Below are 20,996 nucleotides of genomic sequence, written 5' to 3' on the forward strand. Positions count from 1 at the left end.
CCTTTATAGGCCACCCAGTTACTGGTGACGTTTGACGAAGCCAAAGTATGTAACTCCTTATGTAGGGAACCATGATGAATTCAGGTCCAAGGACTAGTAGTCATACTAATAGCCACATGAGAAAGTATATGACACTCATATAACGATCCATGATACTTTCTCATGGCGGGTCATTCAGTAGACATTCTCCAATGCATACCCATGTGTCAACTTGATCTCTCTATATCCATGACTTGTGAGATCAAGTCATCGAGTTGGCCTACATGCTAGTCTCGTCACATTAACATTGTCCCTGAATGTTAATACTCGACTAGGAATGATTAAGAGTAGTGTTCCCTATATCATCTCACTATCGGTTCAACTAACCGATTGATATAGGTAAGAACCCTCTACTCAAGGATGCTATTATACTTAGTTATTTGGCACCAATATAAGTAAGTATAATATCCAAAACAAATGACTTTATTTATATACAAAAATATGATATAATGAGTCCATACAACAATCATTAAATGGTTGACTCTATGGCTCTAACTAACATCCCCAAGACATCAGAATCATCTGCAAGCATCTCTTCTTCCCCTTCTTCTAATATCTAGGGTTGTAAGTACGCTTTATTTTATGTTTTGGTCTGTTCTTCCTTAGCAATGGAAGAGATCTATAGATCTAGGATGTAAGAAGTATTTGTGATGTGATGGAGATGTAAAACTATATGAATTTGGCATGTTTCTATTCAATGACTTGTTAATGCCTTGTTCATGTTTGATGATGTGTGTGTGTGAATGCTTATATATATCTTTTGCATGTTTTATCAAATAGTTGTGTAGAATTGTTAATCCCATAGGGGGGATACCCTAGATTGTATGATCGAGGGGCGTCGTGACAAGGCTGCCCAGCTAACTGACGTCTAGGGTATCACCTTGAAAGGAGAAGCAAATCTCCACAAGGAAGTAGGGGATCGGGCATAATCACTATTTCTATTTCTATGTTATTGTATGTTAGTGTGTTTCTATATTGTATGACCGAGGGGCGTCATGACAGGGATGCTCCGCTAACGGACTTCATAGGAATCATTTCCATTTAGTAGCATAGGACATAGAGTAGGAGATCATTCCGGCTTATCCACTGCAGAGGAGAGTCAGTAATATAAACATAGAGGATAGGAACTAAGCAATCTATGTAACATCGCCTAACATTATAAAGAAATCGAAATCCTAGAATCTATCATCCACTATCCTCCTAGCTCAACCCCTTTCAAGATCCATTCTCTCTCTTCTTTATTTCTTTCTCTTACTCTCTTTTTCTAGCTAATCTTACATTTGTCTAGATAATTCACCGTGCAAAGTTAACTAGTGCTTAATCAACAGTCCCTGTGGATATGATAATCTTTTATATTATTGATGACGTAACCGTGCACTTGTGGTTCGTAACAAATATTTGAGGGTTCTAGAGTCAAAGCATGTGTATAAAAATATAAAAATTATTATTTTTTTTTCTAATTTTCCATCTTACCCATTCTAGGTTATCCATGTTTAGCTTATTAGTGTGTGTGAGACGGAGCTAACTTTATTGAAATTTAGATTTAAAATATAAGTTTGAATTTTCAATGAGTTTGAATTTAAAATATGAGTAAAAATTTTAATTTTTGGAGATTTTAAAAATATATTAATGTTTGAAATTATAATCTTAAATATTAAATATGTAAATAATTAAAATTTTGAAAAATCTAAGAATTTAATTATGATTGAAAGTCAATAATCAAATAATTATATTTTTGAAATTCATTATGATTTTGAAATTATAATTTTGAAAATAATAATTTTAAAATTTATCATAATATAAAAATAATTATAATTTAATTATTATTAACATTTTGAAATTAATTGGAATTTGAAATAATTAACCTTTTTAAATTATTTTTTCAAAATTAGTTAAATTGAATTAATTAATGTGGATTTGGTTAACTATTATAAATCTAGGTCCATCTCACCCTTTTCTAAATTATCAATCAGAGAACCTTATGGATTTTTTGAGATGGTTAAATTAATCTTTAATTTAGGATATCATCTAAGGATTAATTTACTTTTGAATTAGACTAAGATTTTTCAATTAGTTAATTAAATATACATTTCTATGTTTGGCTTCTAGGCTGTAGCGAGGCACTAGGCCTTCTTGGGTATGAGATCATCCACCACTTCTAGATAAAACCTTTCAAAGAAATTAGATATTTAATTTTCTTTTGAAATCCCTAGGTCTAACTAGTTAAGTGTAAATTATGCCTAGGTCCTTATCTAACCATTCTAGATTATACAATTAACAATCATGATTGGCATTTATCAATTTAGCATATGCATGGTCATGGTAATTTGCATGGATCAACCAAGTCAAGCAATTTATTAGTTAAGTTAACACGTTTAAGTTAACTTTTGAGTTTTAATTTGATTTAGTTTAGATCTAAGTTAATTAAATTTTGTTAGTAATTAGCCCTAAGAGCCAATCATGAGATGATTAGGTCTTTTGGTTAATAATTGAGTTAGACTCAAATGAACCCACTCATTGGATTGAGTCCAATCCGAATTAGACATATTGGATTAATGGGTTAAACTCAATGGGTTAGATTTATTGGGTTATTGGATTAATGGTTAATCAAATATAATAAATCCAACCCATTAAGAGAAATACAAAGAGACAAAAACCCTTGGTATTCATTAAATGAATATAAATAGGTTTTTGGATTTTATTTTCCATTAGATGAAGAAAAGGTGACTCTTGATCTCCCTCTTCCTCCTCCTCCTTCCTCCATAGCCGAATCTTCAAGCCTGGCCGAACCATACTTCTTGCTAGCACAAGAAGATGGTTCTTCTCCGAAGGCTTCGTTTGTGGGACGAACGAAGGATATGTTCGTGTGGATACCATAGAGTCGCGAACTCTTGAACGCGCTGAGATCTAGATCCAAAGAAAAAGGTTGCTGTTGGGATTGCGAAGGGCACGCAACAAAGGTATAATCCTATCATATAGCTTAGCATAGATTAGTTTATAGAAATTGTTTCTTCCCTTCGCATGGATCCGCTGGATAAGTGGATCAAGTATTTTTTCCGCTGCGTTTTCGCGTCTTTGGGCACGCTAGATGCCAACAGTGGTATCAGAGCCACTTGCGAAGGGCTATGCTAAGTTTTAGAATTTTTATATATGATATAGAAATTGCATGATAGGATTTACTGTGATTTGCAAACTCTTATGAGTTTCGGCCACATAAGGTTTCGCCCAAGAGAGTGAATCTCGGCCAGACTATGAGTCTTGGCTATATTTTATGTCTTGTCAAATCCTAAGCCTTGACCGAAATGGGTGTTTTGTTGGGAACAAAGCATAGTTGGTGTGTGACAAGCAAGGTCTCGGTAAGGGGTGTTTTGTTGGGAACAAAACATAGTTGGTGTGTGACTAACAAAGTCTCGGCTAGAGGTGTTTTGTTTAGAACAAAACATAGTTGGTATAGCGGGACTACCGTGGCGTTGTGGCTCATAATTTATTTGCTGAAATCATTATAAATTTTATGTCATAAAATATTATAAATAGATATGACATGATGCATGGTTATGGCCCTTTAACCCCAATGTGATTGGATGTGTGTAATGTTGTAATTCATAATACGGCCTGTGTGTCATGCCTTCATCCCATTTATTCTTGTTGTAATTAAATTACACTCGAATGTAACTCGAGTTTCTTTAGATTTTGTAATGTACAAAATTAGAAAGAGTTAGTCTTCTAAAAAACGGGTGAAAAGGAAGGAAGGACAACAACACACGACAACCAAGGAAGTGCTTGGAGAAGCAGCTTAGACATAGGTTGACTTATCGCTCTTCTCATTGGCTTGAGAAGATCGTAGTTTATGGGGGCCATAACCTTGTCACGTTTAAGCTTGTGTACATGTTGATATATGGCATGATGTATGTGATGCATGTGTAGCTATCATAATTAGGTCATTTACATATGTCTACCAGAGTTTGGTACTCATTAATACCTCGATCATCTGTAGTCAGGTTTGCCAAAGCAAAGTGGCTCATTTTATCTTGGTAGAGTGCGACAGGACAATTGTGATGTCTGACTACCAACCTTTGGGTATGACTTAATTAAGTTACCTCAATTTCATTGAGAACTTAAAGACATATCCCATAAGATGTAAATCATATTATACTAGTCTTGGGCGATTAGCCAAAGCTAACTCAAGATGAATTATAATATGGATTTTATAAGATGGGAAAAAGAACAAACAGTGTTGTTCACCTAAGGATACAAGAGTTACATAGTATGTAATTTGTAAACGTTGTCTACCTAAGTTATACTATGTCTTGGGTGATTAGCCAAAGCTAACTCAAGATAAGGTATAATATGGATCTTATCCAATTGGTACACATTGCCTACCTAATTTATACAAGTCTTGGGAGATTAGCCAAAGCTAGCAAAAGATGAAGTATAATATGGATCTTGTCCCGCTAGAATGTCTTTGCTTTTGAGCTTAGAGCTAGTAGTGACTTGCTTCTATCAAGCTTAAGAATTCAATGGGAGAATCATTTAATTAAAGGTCTAATTAAATGATTTGTGTATGATACTTCTCTGCATTTTATTATTGTAGGCCACCATGTTGTTTAGTAAGTAGAAGACACTATCTCTGCGATCTGTCCTTGATAAGAATAAGCTCAATGGAGCTAATTTCTAGATTGGTATAGAAACATAAGAATAGTTCTCAAGAGAGAAAGAAAAATGTACGTCCTAGAGCAGCCTATTCCTGAAGTACCCCCTGCTGCTACCACTAGAGTTGATAGGGATGCTTACAAGAAGCATCAAGATGATGCATTAGATGTATCATGCCTTATGCTCGCCACCATGAACTATGAGCTTTAGAAGCAACATGAGAACATGGATGCTTATGATATGGTTGAACACCTTAGAAAACTATATCAAGGACAAGCAAGGCATAAGAGATTTGAGATCTCTAAAGCACTGTTTCAATGCAGAATGTAAGAAGGAAGTCCCATAGGGCCTTATGTGCTCAAAATTATCGGGTATGTGGAGAATCTATAAAGGTTGGGATTCCCACTAGGCCAAGAATTAACCATTGATCTTATCTTGCAGTCATTGCCCAATAGCTATAGTCAATTAGTCATGAGCTGCAACATGAATGAAATTGACAAACCGCTGCCTAAGATGTTGAGCATGTTGAGAACTATTGAACTCAACCTTAAGAAGACAAAGCCTAGTACCATTTTGATGGTGTCTAAGCGTAAAGGCAAGTGGAAGCCTAAAGGTAAGGGTAAGACCCAAGCCAAAGGAAAGGGCAAGACTCATGCACTGAAACCCAAAGGTGGGGTTGCTAAGGAAAGAACCTGCTTCCACTGCGGTGAGACTGGACACTGGAAGAGGAACTACAAAGGTACCTAGAGGAACTGAAACGAAAGAGAAATGAGACTTCTGCCTTAGGTATATATATGTTATAGAAGTCAATCTATCTATTTCTTCTTCATGGATATTACATACCAGATGTGCATCTCACATTTGTGGGAATGTGCAGGGGCTAAGAAATAGTTGAGTGTTGACTAAGGGCGAAGTGGACCTACGAGTAGGCAATGGTACAAGAGTTGTTATTGTCGCTGTAGGAACATATTCCTTATCTTTGCCTGCTGGGCTTGTTTTAGAACTTAAAGAGTGCTATTATGTTCCGACCTTGACCAAGAACATTATTTCTATTTCTTGTTTGGACAAGAAAGGTTTTTCATTTATAATAAAGGACAAATGTTGTTCCATTTATTTCAATGAAATGTTCTATTGTAGTGCACATCCTGTGAATGTACTCTATGTTCTAGACTTTGGCAACCCAATATATAACATAAATACCAAATGGTTCATGTCTAATGATTTGAATCAAACATATCTCTGGCATTGTCGCTTAGTTCACAAAATGAGAGTTCCATATCCCAACTCCATAAGGATGGATTTTGGACTCATTTGATTTTGAATCATATGAGGCATGCAAATCTTGTCTTCAAGGCAAGATGACAAAGACTCCATTCAGTGGACACCGTGAAAGGGCTAATGATCTTTCAGGACTCATACATACTGATGTATGCGACCCTTTTAGAGTAGCAGCTAGAGGAGTCTAACATTACTTCATTACTTTTACTAATAATTTCAGTGAATATGGCTATGTGTTTCTGATGAGACATAAGTCAGAATCCTTTGAAAAGTTCAAAGAATTCAAGAATGAAGTATAAAATCAACTTGGTAAGAGTATTAAGATGCTTTGATTAGATCGAGGTGGGGAATACCTTAGTCAAGAGTTTCATAACCATCTTGTTGAGTGTGGGATCATATCTCAACTCACTCCACCTGGAACACCACTACGGAATGGTGTAACAGAAAGGAGGAATCATACTTTATTAGATATGGTACGATCAATGATGAGTCATACAGATCTTTCTCCTTCCTGGGGATATGCTCTATAGACAGCTGCTTTCACACTTAACCGAGTTCCATCTAAGGCTGTCATAAAGACACCATATGTGATATAGATAGGGAAAAGTCCCAAGATATCTTTTATAAATATTTGGGATTGTGAGGATTACGTTCGATGACTAGTCTCAGAAAAACTAGGACCCAAATTGGACAAGTGTTATTTCATAGGATATCCCAAGGAAACAAAGGGATATTACTTCTATAATCCCACACAAGGAAAAGTGTTTGTTGCCAAAAATGATGTCTTTCTAGAAAGGGAGTTTATTTCTAGAAAAACTAGTGGGAGTGAAGTCGATCTTGAAGAAGTTCAAGATACTAGCACTGACACCTTGACGGAAATTGAACAGGTACCACAAGATGTTGTGGATCAGGATTTTGTTGCACCACAAGAGGTTATGGAACAACAACCTGTTCAAGTAGCACATGCTCTACGCAGATCTGATAAGACGCGTCGTAAACCTGAGAGATATTCTTTTCTCTTGTCTGACCACGGTGATGAAGAGCTTATTGGTCTCAACGAGCCTACATCTTATCAGGAAGCTGTACAGGGCCCAGATTATGAGAAATGGCTAGAGGCCATGAGATCCAAGATGAAATCCATGTACACTAACCAAGTATAGACTTTGGTTGATCCACCTGAAGGGATGAACCCCATTGGGTATAAGTGGGTCTTCAAGGTGAAGACCGACATGGATGGAAATATGCATACCTATAAAGGTAGATTGGTGGCTAAAGGATTCAAGCATATTCATGGTATAGATTATGATGAAACCTTTTCACCAGTTGCGATGCTCAAGTCCATTCGGATCATGCTTGCTATTGCTGCTTACTATGATTATGAGATCTGGCAGATGGATGTCAAAACCATATTTCTTAATAGAAATCTACTTGAGGATGTGTACATGACACAACCTGAGGGTTTTGTAGATCCAGAGCATGCTGGAAAGGTTTGTAAGTTGCAAAGATCCATTTTTGGATTGAAGCAAGCTTCTAGAAGCTGGAATCTTTAATTCGATGATGTGATCAAAATGTTTGGTTCATTAAGAATGAAGACGAACCTTGTGCCTACAAAGAAGGTTAGTGGAAGCACAGTCATTTTTCTCATATTGTATATAGATGACATACTTCTCATTGGAAATGACATCACTACTCTTCAGTCAGTGAAGACTTGGCTTGAGAATTGTTTCTCAATGAAGGACTTAGGTGAAGTAGCCTATATTTTGGGCATCAAGATCTATAGAGATAGATCCGGGAGATGGCTTGGTCTAAGCCAGAGTGTTAGAGTGTATACTAAAAGCCTAGCTTTTGTAAACATTTATTTTTGAAATAAAAGAATCACATTGGTCAAATGTCTATATTTATTTGTTGAATATATTTGTTCAATTAATTTATAAAGAAGATAACATGGTGTATGGTGTCACACACAGAAGATCATGTTATCAGCTCTTTATAAATTATAAATAGTTACTCACGACTAAGTTGGAAAGGAACAATCCATTGGTATATGTAACGCCCCGCCCCGCCCCTTCCTGCTCAAGCTGACAAGGGTTACCTTTCTTTTTCTTCTTATCTTATCTTACATATTTGCTTGTTAATAATCTTCTCTATTTAAACACAGTGGAAGTCTTGTTTATAGTATATAATTTTTTCTTTTTTTTTTTTTAAAACTCTTCTTCTACTTTTCAAATCATCATTACTGACTACCTATCACATAAGGTCACATGGCATGTTTATCATGAATTTAAACCATAATACTAATAAGCATGATGAAATGTTATGGAGTCATGAAATAACGACATAAGCATAATTCTTATTAAATAAAAGCAGGTCTTTCTCTTTTAGCCGAGCCACTACTACACACATCCATCTTGCCCCTCCTGCTGCTCCCTTAGTACATCCATTCCTTGCCTTTATCTGTGGTACAAGGAAAGTAAGCTATGAGCACACAAGGCTCAGTAAGATCCTTCCTACTCACAAAAACCGTAAAGCATAACATAAAGACATAAAGCATAGCATATTCATAGACATAAAACATAAAAAAACAACTCATCATATCATGTATAGAAGCATCATATCGTAACGTAATCGTAAGGTATCATGGCATATTATGATAAGAACCATAAGTGCATCCTAGCATAACATAACATAATCAAGGCATATTATGACATGATCATAAAGAGCATCCCAGCATAACATAACATAATCATAAGTATCATGACATATCATGGCATAATCATAAAGTGCATTCTAGCATAACATAACATAGTCATAAGTATCATGCGAGATGACTTTCGAAAACATGTATCATGAAAAATATATGCAACATGTCTTTTGAAAACTTATTACATACATACTTAAACATAATCTCAACATGATTAGGGCCCCGGCTTGTACCACATACATAAATGCGCGCGTCCTATGTAGGTCCAAGGTAGTAAGTCTCGAACCCTACAAGGCATACATACTAGGCCCGTTTCTTAATCCATCGACCTAGGGGCACTTAGGAGCCCATCCCTAACGAGGCCATTTCTTAGTCCATCGACCCCGGGGCGCTTATGGAGCCCACCCTTGGTACAAGCCATAAAAAGTAAAGTAGCATGTCAAACATGTAACACCCATAGGGTCCTAAGCAAAATTCTAGAATATTCTATCATGAATAAAGAAAAATATATATGCTTTAGTTGAATTTTTCTCCAAGCCGAACACTTAAACAAATAAAATAGAAATAAAAATACATAAGGTCTAGGACTTGAACTCTAGATCTCTCATTAGATGCCTGAATAAGATAACCACTAGACCAAGAGAAATTATTGTTAGGAAATAGAGGGAAACCATAATTAAAAATAAGAAGAAAAGACTCTTCTCTTAGAAGGAGAAGTAAGAGTTGTCTTCTCCCTCTCTAATGAAGAGATGCTCTAGAATATTCCTTTCTTACTCACCAAGAAGGGATGTATCTAGAATTTTCTCTTAATTATGAAGAGAGTAAAAGAAAGGAGGGAGAAAAAAATATATTTTCCTTCCTCCTCTCATATTGAATAAAAGGAGGAAATTAAAAATGAGTTGTCATTTGCTCTCATTCTCCTCCTACTCACCCTCACCGTGACCTCTCTCTCTCCCTCTCATCCTCTTGCCGAGACCAAGGAGCAAGGAAGCTCTCCTCTAGGAAGGATTCACAAGCAAGGTTCCCTCCTTAGAGAATTTAGCGAAGGATGTGAGTATTCCCCTCACTGCAGTACAAGTTGTTGTCGAATCGATCGTTAAGTTTTCTTTTCAAGAGTTTTCAAACCGTAAAATTTTATTGTGGGTTTTTTTTGATGGATGATCTTTTAGGGTCAACAAGTTTCAAGTTATGTTTTATAAAAAAAAAAAGAAAAAAAAAGAAACCTAAACCCTCACTATGAATATTTCGGCCAAGAGACAAAAGAGGGTTAAGACTAGGTTTTTTTCTTTCTTGTGAGAACATGCTTGATTTCATACTTATATGATATGCGAATTTTATGTGTTGATAGTTAAGTTTTCATTCTTCATGTTGTGACAAAAACAAGGAGATTTCTATACATATGTTTCGGCCAACATGACTTATAGGCCTTAGGTTAAGAATTTTGCATAGAAACCATAGTAGTTGTACTCTTTTATGATGTAGGAATTTTTATATGTGGATAACTTAATTTTTTATGCTTGATATGGAATGAAAAATCATGAAACCCTACTGATGTGTTTCGGCCAAATTTAGATAAATAAGTTAGGGTTAGAATTTTGAACTCAAATAGGCTTATTCATGAAGAATAATGCCTTGTATATGCTTGTATAGTGCCTTGTATATGCTTAGATCAAATTTGCATGTTATATGTTTAAGTTGTATGCTTCATATGGAATAAAATGATATGAAACCCTACTGATATGGTTCGGCCAAATTGAGATAAATAGGTTAAGGTTAAAGTTTTGAACTCTAATAGGCTTATTCATGAAGTATAGTGCCTTGTATAGGCTTGTATAGTGCCATGTATATACTTAGATCCAATTTGCATGTCATATGTTTAATTTTTATGCTTCATATGGAATAAAATGATAGGAAACCCTACTGATATGTTTTGTCGAAATTGAAATAAATGGGTTAGGGTTAGAGTTTTTTACTTAAACATGCTCATTCATGAAGTATAATGTCTTGTATGTGCTTAGGTCAAGTTTACATGTTATGTGGATAAGTTTTATGCTTCATATGGAACCAAATGATATAAGAACCCTACTGATATGTTTCGGTCAAATTGAGATAAATGGATTAGAGTTAGAGTTTTGAACTCAAACATGCTTATTCATGAAGTATAATGCCTTGTATGTGCTTTGGTCAAGTTTACATGTTATGTGGATAAGTTTTATGCTTCATATGGAACCAAATGATATAAGAACCCTACTGATATGTTTCGGCCAAATTGAGATAATTGGATTAGGGCTAGAGTTTTGAACTCAAACATGCTTATTCATGAAGTATAATGCCTTGTATGTGTTTAGATCAAGTTTACATGATATGTGGGTAAGTTCTATGCTTAATATGGAATGAAATGAGGATGAAACCTACTGATGTGGTTCGGCCAAGATGGATAATTGGGTTAGGAAAGAGTTTAAACCTAACTAAACATGTTTATGTATTCTCAAGATATGTAGCCTTCGATATATGAGTAGATTAAGCTTTCATGCTTCATGATATGATGAAAATATGCCTTATGATATGTTGCATTGCTATGTCTTATGATATGATATGCCATGTTCATGATATGATATGATAGACTTATGACATGATATGCCATGTTAATGATATGATATGCTAGACTCATGATATGATATGCCATGTTCATGATATGTATGCTAAGTTCATGAGATGATATGCCATGTTTGATGATATGAAAATGACATGTTATACTTTATGTTATGATAAGAACATGTTATGTTTCATAATGCATGTATGAATGGCTTATGTAAGAAGAAAAGCCTAAAGAGTTGCTTCCCTTAAGCCGGGACCAAGAGCACTCTTCATGTTATGGAAAAGAGTTGCTTCCCTAAAGTTGGGATCAAGAGCACTCTTCATGCTATGGTAAAGAGATGCTTCCCTTAAGTTGGGATCAAGAGCTCTCTTAATGATATGACAAGAATTATGACATGTATGATATGATGAGATATGATATGCAAGATATTTTACTTTGTATGGCTTGTACCAAGGATGGGCTCCATAAGCGCCCCGGGGTCGACGGACTATGAATGGACCTCGTTAAGGGATGGGCTCCTCAGTACGCCCCTAGGTCGACGGACTATGAACGGACCTAGATCCCTAGTAGGTTCGGGGCTAGCTACCCTGTCCTAGGGATTGCGCGCATTTATGTTTACATGTGGTACAAGCCAGGGCCCTTCTCATGATGATGATATGATATTCAAGTATGTATACTATATGTTTTGAAAGAAGCATGATGCATATGTGCATTCCATGATACATGTTTTCAAAATATACATATTGCATCTACATGCACATATTTATGAAATTATGTTTATGCACCCTTATGAACAGGTATGAGTTATGATACATGTTTACATAATATGATAGGCTTCATGATATGTGCTTACAGAATGTGATATGAACCATGATATACACTCACATGATATACTTTGATATGTTATGCTCCTTATGTGATATGATATATTATGTTCTGCTTTCCCTCATGTTATGTTATGAGATGTTATGGTTTTTACATGATAAGATATGTTCTATGTTATGTTCCTCCATGCTATGTTATGCTATGCTATGTTTTCTACATGTTATGTTATGTTATGTGTTTTTCGGATTTATGGGTAGGCAAGGATCTCACTAAGCCTTTGGCTTATAGCTACACGTTTTCCTTGTACTGCAGAGAAAGGCAAGGAATGGATTGTTTAAGGGGAGCAGAGCAGGAAGGGCAATGAAGATGTGTGTGGAAGTGCTGGTGGATAGATCTATTTAAGTTTTTGAATTATCTAAGTTATGCATGTGAACAATGTTGGACCTATGCTTATGATGATGATTTCAGCTAGTATTTCATACACTTATGATATTTTACTCATGTTAGAATAATGATGATATGATGAAATGTTCAGAATGCTTTGATTCATATGCCATGATAAGTAAACTAAATGCATATGATAAAAGAAAAATTTTAAATAAGTCTTCTGCTGCCATGAATCCATATGCATTAGTAATTGATGTCCAAGTTTCAGTGACGTCCGTCCCTCCGGGGTGGCCCTAGTGCTACCTGGAAGGGCGGGCGTTACAGTATGGTATCAGAGCAGGTTCTACCTTCCACTACACACACATCAAGCCTTTATCCTGCCGCTCCAAGTAAGAATTTTATGCTTAAATTTTATTTTGATGTGATATTTATGCTTGATCTATTTCTTTATGATGTTTGATAATATGCATGCTTATTATCTGATTTATTTAGTTATCACATTTTTAGCTTAGATATATGTGATGGTAGATTAGGAACAATAACAACCTTAGGGTAGCCTGGTTATGAATAACGATAACTTATATTAGCTTATTGTGATTATTGAAGATAAAGCATGGTTAGAACACGAACTACCCGAGCAGATGAGACGGTACCTCCACCCGATCTGATGCATGTGATTACCGAGCTCTAGCGTCAGGTCACAGAACAGCAACAAATGATCACTGCATTGATGAATCAGCAAGGGAATCCTGTTACACCACCAGGGAACCCAAATGCGATACCTATTATACCTGCGGCGGTACCAGTACCTCCTGCACCGGTACCACCGGTAGTTCCTATTCCAGTGGTCCGACAAGAGGCATACCTGATTCAATGGAAGAGGCTAAAGCCAGAAGCCTTCTCCGGAAACTGTGAGCCATGGGATGCTCAGGCGTGGCTTAAGACTGTGGAAAGCATCGTGGAGCGTTTAGATTGGCCCGAACACGAGAAGGTTAAGTGTGCATCGTTTTGCCTTACAGGTGATGCCAGAATGTGGTGGGACCGAGTCAAAGCAAGGAGACAGGTGAATCAGATAAGATGGACAGACTTCGAGACTGAATTCCTTGAAGAGTTCTTCCATATGCGGGTGACCAATAAACACTACGACGAGTTCACCGAGTTTCGACAAGGTGACCTATCAGTGAATGAGGCTGTGAAGAAATTTAACCGATTAGCACGCCTATGTCCAGAGCTGGTCGGTACAGAAAGAGAAAGGGTCAGACTTATGCTGAAGATGCTCAGACCCGAGATAGCCCTAAATGTGGCCGGCTGCGTTAATAGACCACAGACCACCAAGGAATTAATTAGCAGTGCTCTGATCACTGAACACTATCAGAAGGCGATGAATGAGGGTAAGAGTCAAGCTCAGAAACCTCAACATATCAGAACCAACTGGAAGGGAAACTCCAACGGTAAAAGAAAACAATGGAACAGTTCTCAGGGTGGTTCAGAAAACAAGCAACCTATGTTTCCTCAGTGCACCACCTGCGGAAAGAAGCATCCGGGAAAATGCCGTGTGGGCACGAATAAGTGCTACAGTTGTGGATTGGAAGGACACTTGGCCAGAAATTGTCCTACTCAGATGCAGACACCTCAGCAGCAGAATATACAGAACAGAGGTGCCCCCTCACAGCTACATCTAATGCAAGCTGCACTAGAAGGCCCTCAATTGGAAGCCCCACCAGCTATGACGAATGCCAGGATCCACTCCCTCACCAGAGAAGATGGGACGAGTGCTTCGACGGTCATTACAGGTCAGATACCTATTATTGGTCATTATGCAAATATGTTATCAAATCCTAAATGCGAACCAAAGTATGAAATTATTGGGAAGCCGAGAAACATTACCAGTCAGGGGATCGAGAATGTGACCGGGCAACTCTCTACCCTGACCCTAGCAACAACATTATTCGACAATATATTGGAGAAACAAACCCGTGACCCCAGTATCCAAAGGATCAAGCAAGAAGTCTTAGAAGGGAAGGATAACGGATTTCGTATCGCTGACAGTGGAATACTGTACTTCAAGGATCGCCTATGTATTCCCGACGATTCAGAGATGCGGAAAAAGTTATTAGAGGAGGCGCATGTGACACCATACGTAATGCATCCTGGATCCACCAAAATGTACCAAGACCTGAAGAAGAAATTCTGGTGGTTTGGTATGAAGAGGGATGTGGCTCAGCACGTCAGTACTTGCCTGACCTGCCAAAGAGTTAAAGCAGAACACCAGAGACCTGAAGGTGTACTACAGCCAATTCAGATTCCAGAATGGAAATGGAAGGATATTTCCATGGACTTCATTTCGGGACTTCCCAAAACGACGAATGGCTACGATGCTATATGGGTAATCGTGGACAGGTTGACAAAATTGGCCCATTTTATGGCATTCAAGATGACCTACTCGATCGAACAGCTAGCCCAATTATATGTCAAAGAGATTATCAGACTGCATGGGATCCCTAAGACCATCATCTCTGATAGAGATGGTCGTTTTATTTCACATTTTTGGGAATGTGTTTAGAAAGCCCTGGGTACGAAATTTTTGTTCAGCACTAACTTTCACCCTCAGAGTGACGGGCAAACAGAAAGGGTGAATCAAGTACTGGAAGATATGTTACGAGCTTGTGCCCTGGACTTCAAGGGGAGCTGGTGCCGATATCTATGCTTAGCGGAATTCACCTATAACAATAGCTTTCAAGCTACCATTGGTATGGCACCGTACGAAGCATTGTACGGGAGAAAATGTAGATCCCCTATATGCTGGTATGAAGGCGGTGAAAAGAAGGAAATGGGATTTCAAACCGATCTTATCGACAGCACCACCCGTGCAATACAGAAGATCCGCCAAAGAATAGATACTGCCCAAAGTCGGCAGAAGAATTATGCAGATAAGCGACGTAGGCCGCTGAAATTCAGCGTCGGGGATTCAGTATTCCTCAAAGTAGCTCCTATGAAAGGAGTGATGAGATTCGGAAAGAAGGGAAAACTAAGTCCTCGATATGTAGGACCATATCAAATTCTGAAGAGAGTTGGCAAGGTGGCTTATGAACTAGAGTTACCACCAGAAATGTCGGCTATTCACAATGTGTTCCATGTCTCAATGCTCAAGAAGTACATGGGCGGCACAGATCAAGTGATCGAACCACAGACAGTTCAAGTTCAAGAGGACCTGAGCTACGAGAGCCGACCGATTCAGATATTAGATCGAGATATTAAAAGGCTAAGGAACAAGGAAATACCTTTAGTAAAGGTTCTATGGCAAAATCAACGGTTCGAAGAAGCGACTTGGGAACGCGAAGATGATATAAGACAGAAGTACCCCGAGCTATTTTAAGTTCGAGGATGAACTTTTATGAGGTATGGGAGACTGTAACACCCATAGGGTCCTAAGCAAAATTCTAGAATATTCTATCATGAATAAAGAAAAATATATATGCTTTAGTTGATTTTTCCTCCTAGCCGAACACTTAAACAAATAAAATAGAAATAAAAATACATAAGGTCTAGGACTTGAACTCTAGATCTCTCATTAGATGCCTGAATAAGATAACCACTAGACCAAGAGAAATTATTGTTAGGAAATAGAGGGAAACCATAATTAAAAATAAGAAGAAAAGACTCTTCTCTTAGAAGGAGAAGTAAGAGTTGTCTTCTCCCTCTCTAATGAAGAGATGCTCTAGAATATTCCTTTCTTACTCACCAAGAAGGGATGTATCTAGACTTTTCTCTTAATTATGAAGAGAGTAAAAGAAAGGAGGGAGAAAAAAATATATTTTCCTTCCTCCTCTCATATTGAATAAAAGGAGGAAATTAAAAATGAGTTGTCATTTGCTCTCATTCTCCTCCTACTCACCCTCACCGTGACCTCTCTCTCTCCCTCTCATCCTCTTGCCGAGACCAAGGAGCAAGGAAGCACTCCTCTAGGAAGGATTCACAAGCAAGGTTCCCTCCTTAGAGAATTTAGCGAAGGATGTGAGTATTCCCCTCACTGCAGTACAAGTTGTTGTCGAATCGATCGTTAAGTTTTCTTTTCAAGAGTTTTCAAACCGTAAAATTTTCTTGTGGGTTTTTTTTTGATGGATGATCTTTAAGGGTCAACAAGTTTCAAGTTATGTTTTATAAAAAAAAAAAAAAAAAAGAAACCTAAACCCTCACTATGAATATTTCGGCCAAGAGACAAAAGAGAGTTAAGACTAGGTTTTTTTCTTTCTTGTGAGAACATGCTTGATTTCATACTTATATGATATGTGAATTTTATGTGTTGATAGTTAAGTTCTCATTCTTCATGTTGTGACAAAAACAAGGAGATTTCTATACATATGTTTCGGCCAACATGACTTATAGGCCTTAGGTTAAGAATTTTGCATAGAAACCATAGTAGTTGTACTCTTTTATGATGTAGGAATTTTTATATGTGGATAACTTAATTTTTTATGCTTGATATGGAATGAAAAATCATGAAACCCTACTGATGTGTTTCGGCCAAATTTAGATAAATAAGTTAGGGTTAGAATTTTGAACTCAAATAGGCTTATTCATGAAGTATAATGCCTCGTATATACTTGTATAGTGCCTTGTATATGCTTAGATCAAATTTGCATGTTATATGTTTAAGTTGTATGCTTCATATGGAATAAAATGATATGAAACCCTACTGATATGGTTCGGCCAAATTGAGATAAATAGGTTAAGGTTAAAGTTTTGTACTCTAATAGGCTTATTCATGAAGTATAGTGCCTTGTATATGCTTGTATAGTGCCATGTATATACTTAGATCCAATTTGCATGTCATATGTTTAATTTTTATGCTTCATATGGAATAAAATGATAGGAAACCCTACTGATATGTTTCGTCCAAATTGAAATAAATGGGTTAGGGTTAGAGTTTTTAACTCAAACATGCTCATTCTTGAAGTATAATGTCTTGTATGTGCTTAGGTCAAGTTTACATGTTATGTGGATTAGTTTTATGCTTCATATGGAACCAAATGATATAAGAACCCTACTGATATGTTTTGGCCAAATTGAGATAAATGGATTAGAGTTAGAGTTTTGAACTCAAACATGCTTATTCATGAAGTATAATGCCTTGTATGTGCTTAGGTCAAGTTTACATGTTATGTGGATAAGTTTTATGCTTCATATGGAACCAAATTATATAAGAACCCTACTGATATGTTTCGGCCAAATTGAGATAATTGGATTAGGGTTAGAGTTTTGAACTCAAACATGCTTATTCATGAAGTATAATGCCTTGTATGTGTTTAGATCAAGTTTACATGTTATGTGGGTAAGTTCTATGCTTAATATGGAATGAAATGAGGATGAAACCTACTGATGTGGTTCGGCCAAGATGGATAATTGGGTTAGGAAAGAGTTTAAACCTAACTAAACATGTTTATGTATTCTCAAGATATGTAGCCTTCGATATATGAGTAGATTAAGCTTTCATGCTTCATGATATGATGAAAATATGCCTTATGATATGTTGCATTGCTATGTCTTATGATATGATATGCCATGTGTTGGAGTGTATACTGAAAGCCTAAGCTTTGTAAACATTCACTATGAATAAAGAATCACATTTGGTCAAATTTTCTACATTTAGTTGTAGTTGTTCAATTAATTTATATTGAAGATAATATAGTATGTGGTGTCACATACAGAAGATGATATTATCAGTACCTTATAAATTATAAACAGTAGCTCACGACCAAAATGGAAAGGAACAAACCATTAGAAGGTCGTAGTGTAATTAGGTATCAGTTTATCTTGACTGTATAATTACACTAGTACACTTAGTGTGTATTGAGTAGGACCATTTGAGGTCGTTTCTTTTATACTGACTTTATAAAGAAACAAAGACCTCGGTTATTATGGAAGTGTGTGCTCTTAATTCTGATATAATAACAAGCACATATATTTGATGTTTATTTCTTTAATTTATCAATGGGTGAGGTTTAGTTCGATGAATCAATAAGCCCGATAAGTTGGGAAATGGTATCACTTATAGTGTGTGTTGTTGATTATAGAAGGAAACTGTGTCCTAGAGATACTAGGTTGATAATGTCCCCAAGAGGAGCTCATAAGGATTGTCATGTTAAACCCTGCAGGTGGACTTAGTCCGACATGACGATAAGGTTGAGTGGTACTACCCTTGGACTTAGATATTAATTAAATGAGTTGTCAGTAACTCACTTAATTAGTGGACATTCGATATCTTAAACACAGGGAGACTAACACACTCATAATAAGAAGGAGCCCGAAAATGTAATTTGGGATTGATGCGGTAGTTCAATGATAGTTCTCTAGTGGAATGAATTATCATTGATAAAATTAAGTTGTGTGTTCGGGGCGAACACGGGATGCTTAATTTTATCGGGAGACCAAAACCAATTCCTCCTCTCGGTCCCTATCATAGCCTCTTATTTATAGAGTTCTATACCCACCTTCTATACCCACCCAATAGGGGACGGCCAAGCTAACTTGGGAACAAGCTAGGGCCGGCCTAGGTATAAGATTGGGTGGCCGGCCCTAGCTTGAACCCAAGCTAGTAGGGCCGGCCAAAATAAAATTAAAAAGAATTTTTAATTTTAATTTTTATTATGTGGAAGAAATAATTTATTAAAGAGAATTTAAATTAAAATGATCTCTCTTGTAAAATTTACAAAAGATTAAAGAAAGAGATTTGATCTCTTTCCTTATTTGTAGATTGGTGAGATATTTTATTTTCTCTTTAAAAATTATTCACATATTGTAAAATTAAAATTATGGAAATTTTTTTTTATTAACCATGTAGAGATTTTTAAAGAGAAATTTTATTTTTTAAAATTTCTGGAAACAAATTAGGAAGTTTTAATTGTTGATTAAAACTTGTCCAATTTGTTCTCCAATGATGTGGCCAGCCATGAGATTGTAATTGGGGAAATTTTATTTTATTTTTTCTCAATTAAATCATGACAAGGAAATTGAGGAAATTTTATTGTAATTAAATTTCCTAATTTGCCTAGGCCAAGGAATATAAAAGAAGGGGTGAGGGTGGCTTCATGGAACAACCTCTATTGTTTTCTCTCCCTCTTTTCCTTGGTGTTGTGGCCGGCCATCATCCTCTCCCTCTCTTCCTCTTGTGGTGGCCGAATACTTCATCCCTCTTGGAGTTCTTGTGGTGGCCGGATACTACTTGGAGAAGAAGCTAAGAAGAAGAAGGAGAGAAAGCTAGCATCTCTTGGAGCTTGGTTAGTATTTTGGTTTTCTTCTTTGGTGAAGTTCTTCCTTTGTGGCCGAACCTTGCTTGGAGGAGAAGAAGGTGGTTGGTGGTTTCTCATCTTGGTAGATCGTTGCCCACACAACGTCCGAGGTTAGAAGAGGAATACGATAGAAGATCAAGAGGTTTTTCTATAAGGTATAACTAGTAATTTTTATTTCCGCATCATACTAGTTATTTATGGAAATAATACCAAATACAAGAGGCTTACGTTCTAGTATTTCGAATATGTTTTTCGAAGTTGTGTTCTTTTTTTTTATTTTTTCCTTGTGATTTGATTGTTCTTTTTGGTTAACCTAAAGTTATTTTAGGAAATTAAATATTAGCTTTCTATAAAAGGTTTTGTCTAGTCGGTGGTGGTTGCTCCCATATCCAAGAAGGTCATGTGCCTCACCACGTCAGTACTGGGAACCAATTATGGAAATTAATATTTAATGGAATTAATAACTTAAGGTGATTTGGGTCGAACGTGTTAAGTTCCGCAGGAGACCCAAGTCAAAACCTAAAAGAGCGAATAGATTAAGTTTTGGATCAAACGTGTTAAGTTCCGCAGGCGATCCAAAATTTTATTTAAAAGAACACATGGTAGCTAGGAAAAGGTTCAGACCTTTGTACAAAATTTTTGTACAGTGGAACCTCTAGGTTTTCCGAGTAGCAACCAACAATTGGTATCAGAGCTAGGGTTTTGCCTCTGTGTATTTGGTATTTAGTTTAATTATGCACATGTCATACATAATTTAGGCAGGTTAATAGTAGGATGTGCTAACTTTGTGGATGCAGGATCCAACTATTATGGCTTTTAGTTATTATGTGTGTGATTGGACCCTTGGACATGTCAAGGGCATTTATCTGTGTGTGCATGATTGTATTAAAATACAGCAGGAGCTGTATTTAGTTTTATTAGGATTTTATTTTTGATCTAGATACATGTACATTCCTTTTATGGAATATAGGATCAAAATGTAAAATTCTATTTATGTCGCGGATCGAATCTTGCAAAGCGTGGAACCTTCTAAGGACCAGAGGCGCAGCCGAACTAGGAGCAAGATGGATGCGACAGCTAGATCCGGTGGCGGTGGCCAAATATGGCAGCAGCTAGGGATGACAACACACGGAGGACAATTAGTGATAAAAGCCATAATAGTTGAAAATTAAATTTTCTATTTATTGCTTTTATATTATGCTGTGTGTGCATGTTAGTTTACAAGTTT

This window comes from Zingiber officinale, chromosome 3A, assembly GCF_018446385.1.
Source record: "Zingiber officinale cultivar Zhangliang chromosome 3A, Zo_v1.1, whole genome shotgun sequence".
Lineage (NCBI taxonomy): Eukaryota > Viridiplantae > Streptophyta > Magnoliopsida > Zingiberales > Zingiberaceae > Zingiber > Zingiber officinale.